Below are 19,234 nucleotides of genomic sequence, written 5' to 3'. Positions count from 1 at the left end.
CATTAAAGATATTTGCTTACCTTCGATTACAAGTGGCAGTAAAAGACCTCTACCCCACATTCCCTAGTGAGCCACTGACACACAATGCACTCCAAATACTTTTAACCTCACCTACATGCCAACAGTTAGTAACAAACCTATATAACGCAGTCCAACGTGAACAATTTAGAGAACATGGGCAGGCTTTACAGAGATGGGAAGATACACTGGGCAGTCCAATCTCAAAAGAAGATTGGGGATACAGCTGTACACTTACACAAATGCTCACGCCCAATTGTAACTTGCGAATTATACATTTTAAATTTCTACAATAAGTTTATTATATACCAGCACAACTACACAAATTTGGCCTTCAGCAAAATGACAGATGTACTTTGCAGCACCCAAAAGGCAGATTTTTTACATATGGCCTGGGCATGCCCACAAATCTAAAGCTGACTCCTTTCTTTTCTTTAAAATGCCACACAATTAAGGGAAAATAGTTTTACAGTACCTTACGGGTCTGAACCACCCGCATTTCTTGATCCCAATAAATCAATTTTAAAGAATTTCTGTTGGCAGATATTTTTCTCGACCATGCGACAGAGGCAGTGTCTCATCACAATGTGGTCACAGCTAGATGTTGAGGTGTTGATTTCTGTTTCTCCATTTTTCATCCCATCCTCGTTGCCAGTGTAATGATCTTAAATAATACAGGAACACACATGGAAGTTAGTACCAAGGTTTATTCTTTACACCTCATCCATCAGCCACCAGGAGTAACTGACACATGAGACATGATCTTGAATTCCAAGTTCCATGTTCCATAGAACCTAGATTCCAGAGAAGAGAGGAAGAATGATACCACAGTACTCTAGTGGCAATGCTAGCTGAGAAGATACCTTATCTACCCCAAGTCTGCCTGTTGGGAATTTACAAAATCAAACAGGTTAGAAAACACAAACTCCTAGCTGTGGCGTTGCTGCTGGCTAAGAGAAGAATTGCTCTGAAATGGGGAAGTAGACTGTCACCACAAAGTTAACACTGGATCACAGACATGACATATTGTAAGGAACAGTTAGAAAACTATGCGGAAGACATACCTGAGGCCCCCAGACCCAAAGTCTTTTGGGATCCACTTATGCAATACCTAAGATAAATGCAAATAGATGAACAACCGCACCCTACTGTATAAATGTTGGGATAACTGTACTATGTTCTGGGAACTGTTCTGCTTGCGTTGTAATGCAAGTTTACTACTCTACTGCGAGAAATGTGTCAGCATTATAACTATCAAGCTTTGTAATGTTCCGTATAAGATATGACACTTAAAAGATATGTCTTGTATATAACGATATGGAATCCTACTCAGACGACGGTACAATAACACCATAAGAAATGTGAGAACTATGTGCTGTGAATGACCGTTATTAAAGAAAATAAAACATAAATTAAAAAAATTATATCCAGGTGGGCCAATTCTCTTGTAAATATGCCCCTTTGTGTGGCCCATTACAAACATCACTATGATCATAGGATATCTCTGACTTCTAATACTATGATATATAATTGTGATAAGAGCATGAAAGTCTAAAAAATAGATCAAAGTATGATTCAGTAAAGGTATGATCATGTTTCATGCTAAGTGATGATTCCCTGCTTTTGATGGGCTTCCCAGGGGTCTACAATGTCAAGGAAAGTTGTCTTGACTTGAATTAAGCTAATTACATATGTTGAAGATTAAATATTAATTTTAATTTCCCATCTTGTTCATTTTGTAAGCCTTGGTTGCCTGTAAATTACTAGAAGTTAAAGAGGTGACTGTGCAGCCATGGCCATCTGTTGCTGAGTTTAACGCCTGTTATCTTTAATCATTTTGTTTTTCCTTTGAAAAGATAGAGGAGTTTCTGAGAGGGAAGCATCTTCAAAACTGCCCTGGAGACTATCCTGCTAATTCATAATTCAATTATGAACCTGATGCATGCTGCAGTGTAACGTGTTTTCAGATTCAATCTTTTATTTAGCAGATGGCTAATCTAGTTTGTTATCAGTGTGTTAATGTATATTTTAGGGATTTAATGATATCTACCAAACCAATACATATCCATGCATAGAGAATGAGAAAAATAGCATCATACTGACTCTTCTGCAGTCAATTTATATGCAGCAAATTAGCATCCAAATTTGGCCTACTTGTCCCCTGTTAAGTAGCCCTTTTTCCATCTACAGTTAGATGGTATCTTGTCTCTGTCCTCAACACTGCCCATATCCCTCCACACCTGACAGCCCTCTGTCCCTCGATGGGGCATTTTAAGAGTCTGATCACTTACTTTATCCCCTTGCCGCACCAAGTGTTAATAAGCCTTTTTCCCTCTTTTGCAGGATGTGCCTCTCCCTCCTCTTCCATGAGCATCTGATCGTCTCTTCTAACACAGTAATGCTCACTGAGCCTCTCTCTGCCTCCTGCTTGCACCCACTTCTAACTTGCCCTGTTAGAGCCTGATCCCTAGGTGGGATAGCTTTAGGGTCATATTACCAAGCTGTGTCCTTAACTGTAACAAGCTCACCCCAAGAATACAAGACTCCTCTTTCTGCCCTCGGACTTTCATTTCCCCCTTACTCTTCCATAACGAGCAGATCTCTTCACCATCGAGTAAGTGATCTCTTATCTTTTCTGGGCCTCTCAGGCATCTATTTCTTACCAGACAGACCTCAACCCTAGATGGGGCAGTTATGGGATCATGTAGCAGGCATAAGTGTGCTATTTTCAAAAAACGAATATTATGAAAGAACCATTGGTACTGGATTTAGATTTGTATCTGCATGAACTTTACTATGACTTATTTCTTGACGCACCAGTTTGTTGTATAATTCTAGCCTCCCACTATGAAGATGAACCCCTGATATATCACTTTAGGAAATAGAATTTGAATGTCTGTAACTTTTTGGATCACTGACCCCAGAGACTGTAAGGCTCGATTGAACTAATGAAAATTCTGAAATTGTTCTTTAGTGCACCTCTTGTGGCTTCTTCATTACTTTTTAAAGATTAATTGTCCTTTTGGAGACTTTAATGTTTGTGAGATTTTGTCTCATTAAGTTTTTAATTGCGTATGAATATTGATTGGTCATGCACTTTTGTTTTTTAGCTTAAAACTTGTATTTTGTTGTGATTTTAATTTTGTCATGAACTTAGAAGGTATAAATAAATGAAACACTTTTTACATTTTTGATCAATTGGCACATATTGGAAGCTCCTATTGGATGAGTGAGTCTGGATTAGTTGCTGTGTGGATGATGTGAAAAAAATCAAGAGTAGTGTGTCGTGTGCAAAAATTCCCAAAGGGATCTATTTTTTAAGACATTGTGTCAAGTGGCGTCTTGTCCCTTTGGCAGAGGGTGAGCGTGCGTGTGAGCCCAAAGTCGGTGGGCCAATAACCGTCCACAGTCCTGAGATAAATATTTATGTTTTAGATGAGTCATTCCATATTCCACACTGTTGAGTCCAGGAGCTTAAGGTGTAGGTGCTCCTTTTCCAACTCCAGCCATACGATTAGGGCCCCCATGCATTTGTATATGGTTTCTAGTTCAAGGACCTTTTGCTCCAAACCCTTGGTTTCTCCCTCCTGAATTGTTTATCAGCTGCCGATATGGCTATTAGTTCCCCTCTGACCACCAGCTTCAGAGCTTCTCAGAGGGAGGCCACCAATGTCTCTCCTGTGCCATTGGTCTGGAGGAAGTCGGCTTCAGCAGAACAGGGTAGGTCAAGGCTGACGCTTCTAGGAGGAGCTGACATCCCAATTCAGATGTCTAGAGTCCGCTGTTGTCGATGTAGCACTACCGACTAAGTAGTTAGGTTGTACAAGCAAAAAACGGGTACCGTTCCCGGACCACCATAGAGTGATAGGCAGGTCCCCCATATCATGTGTGTAGATAGTAACCACCATAGGTCCTGATGAATAACCACTAGATCACTTTGACTAAATAAGGCATGAAACATGTTGACCCTCTGGGAGTAGAGCACCTCTTGATTCATAAATACTTGACAGTCGCCAACCCCATATCTTTATTTTAATCAGACTGGGGTCTCAACGGAATCAAAAAATTTCCTGGGATTTCCTCATCTGTTTTAAACACTCTCACGTACATCTACACCCACTACGTCCCTTACCCCCACTACACCCTTACGGCTGGAACAAAAGATCTCTGATAAAGAGCCCCTTTATGGGAGCCCGTCGGGTACTTCAGCGCCGACCCGACAAGGAGCAGGCCCAAATGATGAAGCATGACACCTAGCTTGCTGGGTGTGTGAAGGCCCTAGTTCCACAAGGAGGAATTCCCCTTACTCCTTAAAACACCATCTATCCCCTTTCTCTCCACTCAGAACACTAAACAGATTCAGACTTTTCTGTTTAGTGACACACTGAGGAACTTCGTATTCTTTTGGAGTCGGAGTTGGAAATCACCCATCGCAGTTCGGTTACCGTGGTATCGGATTGGAGGAGAATATCCCGTAGTTGTGAGCGTGAAGGCTGGGCAGTGCTCTGATCTACTAGAATAATCATTGAGAGGGCATGATCAGATAGAGACATGGGTGCGATGTGCACATACAGGACATAGATTGAAGCACAAGGGAGGCTAAGTAATAATATATGCAGGCATATGTTTTAGTGGTGGCAGAATAGTCAGTGTAGTCCTGTGCATGGGGGTGGGAGAGTGGCCATATGTCACCTAAGCCACAGTCGTCCAACCATTGCAGACCCTGTGTCAAAAAGGCACCGGGCTGCCCAAAACACTGACCAGATCTGTCCAAGTCTGTGGCCATGATTTGGTTCAGGTCACCCCCCACCAGGATGGCTGTGTCATGGGATTGTAAGACTGATGTAAGTGCACCTCCAGCAAATTTTTCCTGCTGCTCGTTGGGTGCATATATGGAAGTGAGTGTGATGTGTAAATGACCCACTTGTTTCCGGTAGGCAAGCAACCGACCTCTGATCTCAGGTACTTGATTAAGTACCTTTCCCCAGAAAGCTCTAAAGGGAAGAAGCACCACCCCACCCTTTTTCACTGGCCCTGAGGATGAAAACTGGTGTGGGAATTATTGGGTTTTCATTTGTGCTCATCTTTGGAAAGGAGGTGAGTCTCCTGAAGGAGACAGATGTCACTGCCAGATCATTCCAGGAAAGAGTTGGGTTATTGAGGCCTCGAACATTGACGCTTGTAAATGTAACCTCCAGGGGGCAGGGGAAAATGATCAGCTATGTCTGCACCCCCCACTATATCTCCCAGGCCTCTGGGAAAACAAAGCCCAAGTGGGGGGAGCAGTTGAGTAACTGATTTAGTATGAAGATCTGGCCAGACGTTGGCATGGGATGGAGTGAAATATAACAAATCCCCAACAACATTAGAAACTAAACCAAATGTTTAGTATGTCCATAACAATGGTAATCCAGAACCTTGGCATGGTCCAGTTGGAGAGGCAGTGTATAGTTAACGATGTGAACAGATGTCTGATCAGATCTCTGCCATCTTAGACAAGAGTGGGGCAGAGCAGACCGCGGGTAGAAGCATAAACCAAATTCGCCGATTGGAGTTGATGTTGAAGATCACTCTGCAGTTTTGCAGCGTAAAGCTGCCAGACGGTCCAGAACAGCTTGATGTTCCTGCGCACGTTCTTTCAGGCCGGGGCATGAAAGCTTCTTATCTTTGCCAACTTTCTGCCAGAGCGAAGCATGTGAGGGGGAGCCCTGTTGGGATTAAGGCATTGAGTGGTCAGGCGAGTCTCCCAGTAGATCCAAGATGCAATGAGATTCGCTCAGAGTCAGGATGAAACAACTGGACCTCCCAGTATAAGATAAGTCTGGAGGGGTGTCCCCACCTGTAGGAGACCTCTTTGGAGCTCAAGCATTCAGTGGTAGGTTTAAAATCTCTACAGCGTTGGAGAGTGAGCACAGAAACGTCCAGGTAGGCCCCTGATTAGTGACTTTGGAAGTGGATAGGGTGTAAGGTCCTGGCCTTGTGGATAATCTCTTCTTCGGTCTGGGAGTCACTGGCTATCTGAGGGGCTGGCATTGTTGCCCCTGGACGACCGACCCAATGCAGTCTGTCAAGCTGTAGAGTGGTGTCCTCAGCCCAGCCAAAATAGAGCAGAACAGTGCCTGAGCATAGCTCTGTATGTTGGTGCCCTCTGCGCTCACTTGTTCCCCCCCCCCACAGGTGAACGTTATTGCAGCAGGATCTATTCTCCAAGTATTCTGGCTGAGCCCCAAGGTTGGTTTATTGCTCATGCAGGTGGATAACCTGTAGCCTCATCATCACAACTTCCTCACTCCTGGCAGATTCATCATCCTTTGGAGCGGATACTCACTCTTCCACAGAGTTCAGTTCCTGCTTCATATCTTGCAGTTCTTGATAGAGGTCCTGCTTGAGATCCTGAATGTCCACTTTGAGAGAATCGAGCAGGGAGACCAGGAAGGCCCAGGTAACCGGTGCTTGTTCCTGGTCGAAATCCGCCTCCCCGTCTGTCTGAGGTGGTTACTGCGACCGTAGTGTGATCTCCCTGGATCGAGTTGGGGTGGAGAGGGTGAGCATGTCTCAAACAGTGTGTTCACATTTGTCTTTTCTTGCTGTCATGATACCTGGGGGGATCAGATTTTGAGACTATGGCTGCTGTAGGGCAGGTCTCGGCTTGGCGATCCCCTGGGTAACCCCCAGGCTTCAGGAGCACCTGTGAGCATTTCCAGCGAGATAGGGCCTATGTCTAAATTGGTCCAGGGAGAGGCAGCCGAATGCACGGGGCACCACCAGGGACTCACCGGGTACAATGAGGGAGAACGTAGCCCCCATCGTCCTGCACCGCCCAACCAGGCTCCATACTCATTGTGCCTCCATCACCAAACTGGGATCAGCAAGGGGTGAACCCAATGGGGGTCCTGTGCGCCAATCAAGACTTTCTCCAGGTCTCAGGCCTGGTCTCGATAAACAAATTCATGTTCAAACTAGACCCCCTTTAAAACTTTGAGATTACAATTTAGCAGAACCATTGAGCCCGTTTTTAGGTTTGCGCATAGATTATGTCATAACCCTGTGTAGAAAAGGTTAAACATTTATGAGTAAATGTATCCCAGTAGGGAGTTATGGAGTGGGTGTGCGTGGGTATAGTGATGTTGGAACTCTCCAACATGCTAAAAATGGTTTAATTTGTAGACTATTCTCGGTACCACAAAGTACAGCTACTTTAATTTGTCATGAGGAATCAGTGCTCACCTATTTGGAAAACTTTATTGGGTTAACACTGTTTATATTATGGATCAATAGCTGGGGCAAACCTGAGGTGGGCTTGGTCAGAGCTTTTCTTAATGATTGCCTCACACTTATATTGGAGCGGATTCCTTGGTTTGCTTATATAAGGGAACGTTTTAAGTCGATGGGCATCCCTGAATATTTTAAGAATCCACAACGGCAACCGATAACCCTCAGCTGTAAAGAAACAGTTAAACAGCTGTACTTTAACCATCATATGAGGTTGCAGTTGGAAAGAGCACAGTTTTTGGAAACAGTAGTTAGGTATTCTTCTTTGTCAACTGTAAGAGGGACGGAGCCCTATTTATTTGACTCGTTTAAGATTAAAGACACTGCCCTTTTTGATAGCTCTTCCTTTGCCAAGAACCTGGCAACAGGATCTCCCAGCTTGTTAAGGTCTGGTGGCTTAGTGGACTGATGCATCCACTGTAGGGGCCTGTTTTCAACCTCCCAGTCACAAATTCAAATCCTGTTGGGCCCACTCAGACTTTCATCCTTCTGAGGTCAATACAATAAGTACCATTGGGTTGGGTGACAATAAACATCTGTTATTTAATGCCAAGGTACCCTTGGATGAACTTGTGCTTTACAAATAAACATGTTATGGTATGTCGATGTGACAATTCTCATCGAAGCATGACCCACTTTCTGTTGTTTTGTCCACTATATTCCCACTATATTCAGTCGTATAGATTTATTTTCTGGCTCCTATATAACATAGAGCTAATATTCGACAACGAGCAGATGGGTCGGTGTTTTTACAGCAATTACATACATCATATATTTGTCATGCAATTATACATTATATAATAACTGCACTTGTAATTTGGAAACATTATGAGTAATCAAATGTTTACCTTAGGACACATTTTTATGAGGAAAAGCTGCACTGAAATATTTTAAATGTGTTTTAGCTTACTACACACAATGTTTCAAAATGTATGTTTAATACTTTTTAAATGCTAATGCTTAGATTTATGAATTGTGTATAGTATGTCTTCACTTTCATGGCTTTTGCTGAAAAAAGATTATTGACTGACTGAATAAGAAATTAAGGGGCATATAATCAACGGCCACCAATAATTATCGCTGGCCCTGCTTTGCGATAATTTTATTATCGCAGGCTATCTCTAGAATTTATTACCAACGCGTTACTCCAGGGCGATAAAAATTCCAGAGATAGCGTTGTTGTCGCCGTTTTGCAGGAAACATCGCTAGTTTTCCAGCGATGTTCCCTGCAAAACGGCGATAACCTTGCTGATACAACCCACAGGGTCGTATCAACATAATCCACCCCAATGTTAGGGATAGGTAAGTCTGCATTTTAGCAGACGTTGGTTTTTGGAGTTTTTAGTTTTCCTCCAAAAACTAATGTGTGCTAAAATGCTGGGGCAGCCTTGTTAATATCGTGATGTGAACCTCAGTGATATTTGCAAGGTTGTCCATCCGGGGTACGCCCAGTGACGCCCACTTTGCATCTCATTAGAGATGCAAAGGAAGGCATTGGGAAAAAGGGTGCAAACATGCGATTATGCATGTTAGCAGCCTCTTGTAAATAGGGTGATAGTTTTATCTCCGCTTTTTGGGCTTTTTAAGACAAAAAGGCGGAGATAAAGCCCTTGTAAATATACCCCTAATATCCTTGGAAGGAAGGCAGACATGATCTACCTTAGCCCAGGTCTGCAACATCCCAAAATATTTACAAGTGCAAAGCGTACTCAAGAAACTCTTCCCTCTTCAGACAGAGCAATCAAGGCAAAGAGGGATGGCAATAAAAAATCCTGAAAACATTACAAAGATGGCTGGGCAATTTCTAAGATGGCTTCGTATTTTCCACAAAGATGTTGATAAAATGCTTCTCATCGCTCAAAACAGTAGATGAAGGATGTTGGAGCAAATGTGGCTATGGGGGGACTGGTCAGAAATATTGGTTTATAACACCCAGATGTTAAGTGAGGAGGGTGTGGTTAGTATATTATACCACTGAGAAACTACATGATTGGAATGTAAATATCGTATTCAAAGCTTTATTCGAGGGATAAACTCATAAAAGCACAAACATGCATTTAAAAGAATATATCACAAAAAAACAATTTTCCTTGATTATACATACTTTTAAAACATTTGTACATACATAAAAATAAAAATAAAGAAATCTTTCATATACATTACACTACAATCACCTAAACCCTAATTAAATTTCAATAATGGAGATTGCCCTCCGCCTAATGGACCATGCCCATCCCAAGTACTTTGCTGTTCCTAGAACAATAGGCATATCAGTGGTTGTGCAAATAATTCGTAACGCCTCAACACCCCTAGATGTCCCTAGATTTCTGCAAAGGGGAGCTAACCAAACTCTTCTGGGGGTGGCGTAAGCTTTGCACAGGAATAAAAAGTGACCTATACTTTCCTTAATTGCACCACAAACCGGGCAACACGAGGTGGTTGTATTCCTCCACCTACCCGTCAGAGATCTCAAGGGAAGGGCACCTGATCTTAACTGGAAGAAAAGCTTCCTGTCCCCTGGGTTGGTAATGCTATCCCAGTATTGTTCCAATATAGGACACAATTTAATTTCTAGAAAACGCCCCGCCATGGTATCTGGTCTCGTACTATTCCAGAGTCTGCTATCTATCCAATCCCAGTATAAACCTTTAATTGTATTTTTACTTGGAAAGGGTTCCCCAGATGGATTATCCCATAGGTGGGAAAGGCCGAGGTCACCTAGCGCATTCCTAAGATTTTTTAACCATACAATTCTATGGAAGGTGTCGGCTTTAATTATGGCAAGGAACCCCTCAGCATAGTGCCTTATCTCTGGAGTAGTCCAGAGACGCCTTCAGTAGAGAATCGGGCGCAATCGCGCTCGGTCACTAACTGGTCTTCTCCCTAGATCAAGGCCAAGCGGGATTAGTGGTGTGCTCTGGGGGAGACCCGTGATTCCCCTAAGGAACCTATTCTCCAATATTTGCAAGGTTAGAAGCCTGTCAAAGCCCCACAACTCAGCCCCATATAGGGCAGACCCAATAGCCTTGGCATCATATACTGCCAGGACTGGTTTTATAGGCTTTGATTTGGATTTTTTATGTTCCAGCCGGAGAGCCCCCGAAATCTGCTGATGCCTCAGAACCGCCTTTTCTATGTGTGACCATTTTAGATTGTTAGCTATCTGCACACCAAGATAGGTAAATACAGTAACAACTTCTAACACATAATTGTTCAGGAGTATTTCAGGCCGCGGTCTACGTTTCGGTGTGAAGGCCATTAACTTGGTCTTACCCACGTTCACTTCCAAGCCATGTTCCCCACAGAAGTGATCAAAGATGTTTAAAGCTCGCTGTAAGCCGGCCGGTGTTTTAGATAAAATCAAAGTATCATCGGCGAACATCAGGATCGGAACCCTGAGGCCCGCCAACGAAGGTGCATCGACACTGGCATCCAGCATCCGAGCCACAATTCCGTTAATAAATAGGGAGAAAAGCAGGGGGGCCATAGCACACCCCTGTCGTACTCCACGACCAATTGGGAAGTCGGCAGAAGATTCACCGTTCGTACCCCACTGGACTTTAGCAAAGTTACACTCGTGCAACCTCATTATCAGAGTGAGTAACTCTGCCGGAAGGCCTATTTCGCTCAAAACTGCCCAGAGCTTTCTCCTTGGAACCAGGTCGAAAGCAGCCCGCAAGTCGACAAAGGCAACATACAGGCTGCCCTCGCCTAGCACCACCGTCCCCCACTGCAGCAGAGCAAAACAAAACACCTGATCGACTGTGCTGGTAGCCCGCGGAATCCAGCCTGATACGGGGACAGGGCGTTGTACTTGTCTACCCAATCCATTAGCTTGTTAGCCACCATCCTCCCCACCACTTTTTGAATGGTGGCAATCAAACTTATCGGCCTATAATTGGCCGGAAGGGACCGATCCCCTTTTTTATATATGGGTATAATAGTTGCTCCCTTCCATAATTCTGGGACTGCCGTTCCCTTTGCAATTGCATTTCCTGAAAGGAAAACATACCTAGCCCACCTCGCCTTATCGTTTATAAAAACATCGGAGGGTATCCCGTCTAAACCCGGAGCCCTTCCCCCTTTAGCAGCACAGATTGCAGCTTCAATTTCTTTAGGGGAAAATAAATTTCCAGTTGGGAATGCAGCTGGAATTACCTCCACCTCATTAAACTCAGTATTCTCTGCATATTGGGGTTTGAAGTACTCCACCCAGGCACCCTCTGCGACATTATTGTCGGGTTTATTTGGGGATCCACCTCTGCCCCACTTGACAATATTCCAGAATAACCTGGAATCCTTAGCACCCGAGGCCTCCTTTAGGTCTGCCCAATACTTTTCATCCCATGTTCTTTTTGCTAGTAATACACTAGCCTTGTAGTGCTTCCTAGCCTCACCGATCACTGCTTTATCCCTGTTCCTAATTGCTCTTCCCAAGTTTATCCTGCCTGCCCTGCACTGGCGATTAAACCACCTATCTGGTTTCGGTGGTTTTTTCCTATTTGCATTGTTAGACCTCACAAAATGCGGTTTTAAAAGAGGTTATTGTGTATATCCGTTATTTCTCTTGAGCCTGGGATTACGGAATTTACAGCCTCCATGGCAGCAATTGCAGTGTCCACCTCAGAACTTATAAAAACCATGGACTCTGCATTTGCCAGTACACTCGGCCAATTAAGTGTGCGCATGTCATTAGCCATTATGGGCAGTGGACCATCACTTATTTTAGTGTTCCCTGGTATGACCATCCACCAATCATGAGTCACGCAGAGGGGATTATGGTCACTTTCCAGTCTAACCTCAATTTTCATGTCACATACCGATTGCCACAGATTAAGGCTGCATAGAACATAGTCTATCCGACTTTGGTTGTGACCATTGTCGAATGTACATGCACCTTCCATATCACCCTTCGTCCTCCCATTTAAGGCTCTCAACCCATGTTCCAAGCAGATGCCGTTCAGTTGTAATATGTCTTTCGTCCACCGCTTGACAGGAGCCAGATGTAAAGTCGGTACACCCCATTGAGTATCCTCTTCTTGTCCTAAGGGGTCCTCCGAACTATCCAATGGTTCGAAAGTCCTATTTAGATCACCAGCTAATACAATTTTATTACCCAAGGACTGTGACTCCAAAAATGTGGCCAGGGCCTCGAGTATGGGTGAACTCCCATTGGTGCTACCCCTAGCATAGATATTATATATATCTATCCCTCCCCCTTTTCAGAGGTTATTCTTAACATTTGGATGTCTTTGCATCTCAAATCCACCACTTTAGTTTTTATCTGAAGACTTTGTCTTACCCAAATAGTTAGGCCTCCCATCGGTCATCCCCTAGAGCCTCTACTGGCCAGAATTGAAAAATTTAAGTATCCAGGAAGAAATATAGGGTCGCAAGCCCATTTCTCCTGGAATAAACAAACTTCAAATTTGTTAATAAAATCTATCCAGTGTGGGGAAGTCAACTTGCTACTCAGCCCTGCGATGTTCCACGAAAGAAACTTCCCCAAACTGGGACCGTCCTTGGGTACTACTCCTAAACAGGGCACCCCACAGCTGTTTACTGAAAAACCATCATGCCCCTCCCTCCCTCGGGTAGTATCCTCTGTGTTATGGTCAGCCTCCTGAGTACCAATAGTGCTTAATGTTATTGGTTCCTCGTTTTCGGCGACCCCAGAAATTGGAATACACTCCCCACAAGTATCCTCCATAATTACAGACCCCCAACCAGTTCTTAATTCATTAGTTTCCACATTTTTAAACAAATCGTTGGCACAAGCCTCTCAAATGTATCCCAGCGGGTCATACCTTCCCTATTATTCAAGCAATAATCAAAATTTTGTCAATGGACCCATCCTAGATCTTGCATTACATTGGGATGATTATACATTGGTCCATTGTAGAAATTGCTCCGTTGTGATGGTACAGGGAGAGCATCAAAACCAAGGGAAGGGAAATTATTACGGTAACCGAGTTTATTGATCCTACCAACTTGGACTCCTGTTGGTCTTGGATAAAAAAGTGAGATCAACCACACCAATCCCACCACTGCTTGTGCCCCAATTTTGTTTCGTAATTATACGTGCCACCCTGGGATCTTGGAAATTAACAACTATACACTCCCCCCCCAAGCTCTTCGGAGTACAACCTATCCAGTCTGTCCTTCTCACTCCAATAATCAATCCATCTACTTCCCCGGGCAGTGGTCTATTTGCCTGCAACCAGTGCATTACCTTGTTTTTTACCATCTGGAAAGATTCTCTTTGGCCGGCCAACAAAGGAGGTACATTGGTGAGGACAACCACAAAAGGATAGGAATCTGGGGTAAGATCCATTGGAGGTATCCTACGGGGTACCTTCATTGGAAGGATATTGGACAGGCCAATGGCAGAAGCAGCAGGACAGGTTATTGGAATACTGGGTAGTGGTTGGGAACTATTCGATGTCATGTTGTTACTTTTGGAAATATCTTTGTTACCTTTAGCAGAAACGCCAAGAGAGGGCTTTAAACTGCTTGTTGACGGTTGGGAGCCATTAGATATAGTGTTGCCACTTTTAGAACTCACTTTACTGCCCTTCGTCACTGTATCAGGCAGCTTGGATTGTTTGGTGGCACTAGTACCTGAGCGGTCCAACAAATCTAAGTTGGTCTTGGAGATTTGTCCCTTCGGCTGGGGTTTATTTAAGATGCTAACTATGGGGGGAGGGGGCACAGTAATGGACGCGCCACATGCCTGGCCATTTAGTTTCAGAGTATTAGTGCTGTCCCCCATCCTAGGGTGGGACTTGATCAGGGCTTTGGTGGAAAAAAAGTTGTCTAAGGTAGCCTGCTCAAAATGGTCTAACCGATCAACTAATTTTTTAACTCGCTCCTGGATGGGAATCAGGAGAGCCCTCATCAGCTTCTCCAACTCAAGAAGCAGGGCTGGAACGGAAGATAATGTCTCAGCTGGCCCCATCGCTAGATGGTTGTCAGCGTTAGATACAGGACTAGCCGGAACAACTCCTTCCTTGTTAATCTCGACCCCACCAGAGGCAGCCCCAGTGGGCTTGAAAGAAGGGCGCAAAGATATTCCAACCTTCCTTATTTTTATCGGATGTTTGGGAAGGTTGCACTTCTTCGTGGCAACACTTCTTTTCCTTTTGGTACTTGCTTTTATATTATCTACGTGACTTGTCGTACTTGGTTCGACAGTGGTCACCAGTCCTGTAGATAAGCCGGTTGGTAATAAGGGCGAAGTGCAGGACAAGATGGGCACATTAAGATCCACAAACGAGCCAGCCAACAGCTCTGATGAGGGGGGAAAGGCATAAGGCGTTTCCAATACAACTGGCAGGGTTAAAGATGACAGGGGAGGAACCAATGCTAGTGCCGGGAAACCCTGCGGTGGCCGTTTCTCCAAGTGAATTTTTAGAAGTTCGATAGATAACCTCCGCTCGGCACGCCTCTCCGCCAAAGCGATTTCTTTATCAATATCTTGGGTTACCCGACTAAAATATTTGTCTAGGGGGCCCGAAATAGCTAAACCCACTTCAGGCTGAGTAGGGATCTGGGCAATGATGTTTGAAGGAGAAGACATACTTTGTAACCAACAGCCAATAAACACAAATATATGAGCTCTCAAACAACAAGAGACAAACTCTGTCGGGTCGTCAAAAGCGCAATATCAGAGGGTGGGCCCAGCCCAGCCTCCTTCGGCCTCTGACGGCCGCAGACGGCCCGCCCTTGTCCCGGGCTACTCCCGGTCGCTCCCGCGCAGCGGAACTAGATGGTTGTAATTATATAATGAGTGTAAGAGGGGAGGAGCATGCAGGGAGAGCGGCCCAGGTGCTGTCAATTGGGTCTGGCAGGCGCTCCTGGGACTTGAAGTCCTGCGCCCGCAACTCGCTCGCAGCCCTGCACAATACAAGCACCCACAGTCACAGCCTCAGGCGAGAGGCGACGAACTCCACAGTTAGGCTTGGCTGGTGATGTTGAAGATCAAAGCCCCCACACGAAGCGGGACCCGCGAAGCGGGTTCCGCGAGCAGTAGCGGTAAGAACAGGGAGAGTTTCAGCAAGACTAAGTCCCAGCGTGAGCACTGAAAAAAGCGTCCCAACAAAGATCCTGGGGCAAAGGTTTTTGAAATGCGATGGTGGGGAGGAGCATGCAGGGAGAGCGGCCCAGGTGCTGTCAATTGGGTCTGGCAGGCGCTCCTGGGACTTGAAGTCCTGCGCCCGCAACTCGCTCGCAGCCCTGCACAATAAAAGCACCCACAGTCACAGCCTCAGGCGAGAGGCGACGAACTCCACAGTTAGGCTTGGCTGGTGATGTTGAAGATCAAAGCCCCCACACGAAGCGGGACCCGCGAAGCGGGTTCCGCGAGCAGTAGCGGTAAGAACAGGGAGAGTTTCAGCAAGACTAAGTCCCAGCGTGAGCACTGAAAAAAGCGTCCCAACAAAGATCCTGGGGCAAAGGTTTTTGAAATGCGATGGTGGGGAGGAGCATGCAGGGAGAGCGGCACAGGTGCTGTCAATTGGGTCTGGCAGGCGCTCCTGGGACTTGAAGTCCTGCGCCCACAACTCGCTCGCAGCCCTGCACAATACAAGCACCCACAGTCACAGCCTCAGGCGAGAGGCGATGAACTCCACAGTTAGGCTTGGCTGGTGATGTTGAAGATCATAGCCCCCACACTAAGCGGGACCCGCGAAGCGGGTTCCGCGAGCAGTAGCGGTAAGAACAGGGAGAGTTTCAGCAAGACTAAGTCCCAGCGTGAGCACTGAAAATACCATTTCTAGATGTAACCAGATGGGCAAGAGGAAGCACGTTATCTGAATTGCCAGAAGCTAAGGGGATTCTGGGAAAATGTGCTAACGTATGTACAGGATGTTTTTAGGAGCTTCGCCTGTACCGGATGCTAAGGCAATACTCAGGAAGCTCTAGACATCTGGATTTAAGAAATATGGAAGGCTAGTGGTACATACAGTGCTAAATTTGTAAAAAACGAAGTGCCGAGGCCCTTGTCAGGAGGCCAGACAGCTTGCATTGCCCATTTCCCCTGACAGCGCTGCTAATGACTGTACTAGCACAAGAACTAACCATCTCACTCCTAACAGTGTGACAGTAGAGACTATTCCAGGCCGCTAAAAGCTATCTAAAAGGCTCAGGCAGCAGGTATTTATCATTTTAAATGCATATTAAAAAACTGTTCTTGTGCTCCTTTAAAAAAAAAGTAGCAAACATCGCCCCAGGTGGCTGACAGCTATAAGAGCGGTGTTGACTATTATGTGCCGGTGCTCAGCACCGGAAACCATTGGAACAAATTAAGTACTTGGTACATATCAATTTTGCTAGCTCGTTCTGTGCTCACTAACTACTGGAAATGAAGGGACTCACCAGTATTTCAAATATGGCTGAATAAGTTGCACACTGTTTATACCAAAGAATATTTATATGCAAAACGGGTGGGGAGTGGCAAGAAGTTCTTTAAAGTTTGTAAAAGTTTCGTTATATGGAATGCCTTTAGTGAAATGGACTAGTAGGTTTTATGAATGTAAAAGAAAACCTTACAGATGGCTGTCGGACAATCATGCACAGCTTAATTGGCTATCTGAAAAGAAAAGAAAAAAAGGCCTAGACAGTAGGTTGACTCCCAGTATCAAAGGCAAGACCTATTGGCTTTGCCAATGCTTTTTATTTATTTTATAAATGCATTCGGTAGCAAGAGGATAGGTCCCTGAAAAGTGTGTGTCTGGGGCAAAGAACTAATGGCACCCTTTGTAAGAGCCTCGTATCCATGCTACCTTACAAATGCCATGAAACAATTTCAAGATTTAAAACCACATTAAAGAACCATGTTATCTTTCATTCCTAAAATATTTCTTGAGTATTTATTAACAATTTATTGATGTCTCCTTATATTTGTTATTACCATGTATTTCATTTTAAAATGTAATAAAAATATTCAACACAGAAAAAGGGAAAAATATTCCTAGTGATTTCAGTTATGTCTCTCTGAAACCCTCATCAACATTCCTAATCAATCATAAAGGAGAATAAGCAGTCATCTAGTGCAATATTCAAGATGCCTAACTATTATGAATTATTTAAGGTTAGGTTGTTATAACTGTGATTAAGGAGTGTTACTATTGAGATCAAAAATAAAAGACAGGGACAGTATGCGTACATTTAATATGTAATAAGTGTGAACTATTGAGCACATTATCTTGTTATGTTCTCTGTACATGAGGCCTCGGGGATTTTACTTGCGTCCTTTGATTCTGAAATATAACATTTAGACCAGATGGCATGATGTTCAATTATTTTTAATAAAATAACTTATGGAGGCTTGTATTGCTCTAGCAAACGTACTGGAGATGGGTTAAAGATGTTACCTTAAAATTCAATTATGTATCTAATACAAGTGGGATGTGCAATAAGAAGTATGATGAAGAAAGATGTTTCCATGGTTTGAGGTCATTTTATTCAGAGATAACTTTTCTGATCTGCTGATAAGTTCATAAATGAACTATACAGTGTCTTCATAAACTTTAGAGTAATCAGATTTTCAGTTTTTATATCACCAACAACAAGAAAAATAGTAATATTAATGATAGTATTATTATCAAAAAAATCAAACTAACCATAAATAAATACTACTATATTATTGGTAGCATTATTATTATTATTATTTTATTATTATTATTATTATTATTATTATTATTATTATTATTATTATTATTATTATTATAATTATTATTATTATTACTAATAAAAAAATAATACAATAGTAGGAATGGTAATAACAGTATTATTAATTATATTAATAATAGTATTATTAATATTACTATTATTATTATTTTATTATTATATTATATGGGATATAGTACCCCCTTTTTTTACATTCTGAGGATGCTGAAAATCTCCAAGATGACTTGCAATATCCTTTAAGATATCACAGAAGATATTTTATGATAGTATTGTTGCAGAAATGTAGAATGAAAGCAGAATCTGTAGTGCAAAACGAAACTTACAATATGGCAACTAGTACTTTGTTTCAAAAAGGCAATAGAATCAGTTAAATATAAGTGAGATTTACAAAAGACTGTAGCTCAGAATAGGTAGAAACATACAGAGATTTGTTCTTTCTTGCTTTAAATCATTCTGTCCCAAAAATTTCTCCTTTCTGCTGATCACTGTTCATTTTAGAAAATGAGAGCGCGCATGTGGCCTCCTCCCCAGGCTGATTTTGGCCCCAGTAACCCCATCTGCGGGGGCCTGGCCTTTAAAAAAAAGTAAAATTTAATACAGAAGGGCCCCACTCCCCAGGCTGATTTTGGCCCCAGGGAACCCATCCTCCGCGGTTTGACCTTTTATTTTTATATTTTATTAATAGGGGAGGTGGCTGAGTGGCCCCCCCTCCCCCAGCCGATTTTGTCCCCAGGGACCCCATCCCCCAGGCCAGCCATTATACTAGGGGGAGGGTGCTGCATGGCCCTCCTTTCCCAGGCAAGTTAGTGACCCAGGGACCCATCTCCTGGGGCACAGACATTTGTCCTGGGTGCCACCACGGCACCCAATGTGCTATGGGACTGTGGGGGAAGCCCCAATGGCCCCAAGGTCCATGACGGCTCCTTGCCTCCTGCGGGAGCCTGCATTGCTTTCACACACAGGCAGCTGCTCAACATTCAGCCTCCGGTGTGTGAAACCAATCTTTTTTTCCGTTTCCCTGCTCGCTTGACAGCAGTCAAGGAAACTGATGAAACCTCTGCCTCCAGCAAGTGAGGACATTTCTTCGTTCTCCTGTGCTGGAAGCGGAGTGTTTGCTGTCACTTGCCTGGAGCTGTCAAATCTCCTACCAAGCCACAGCAAAAAGCAATGCCCCGGGTGGGTACCCCAGGTCATAGCGGGAGCTGGCCCTGTGGGCCCCCATGGCCACATATAATCCTTTGATTTTGTCAGCTTA

Source organism: Lissotriton helveticus, chromosome 11 (genome assembly GCF_964261635.1).
Source record: "Lissotriton helveticus chromosome 11, aLisHel1.1, whole genome shotgun sequence".
NCBI classification, from domain to species: domain Eukaryota; kingdom Metazoa; phylum Chordata; class Amphibia; order Caudata; family Salamandridae; genus Lissotriton; species Lissotriton helveticus.
Note: the sequence above shows the minus strand (reverse complement) of the source record.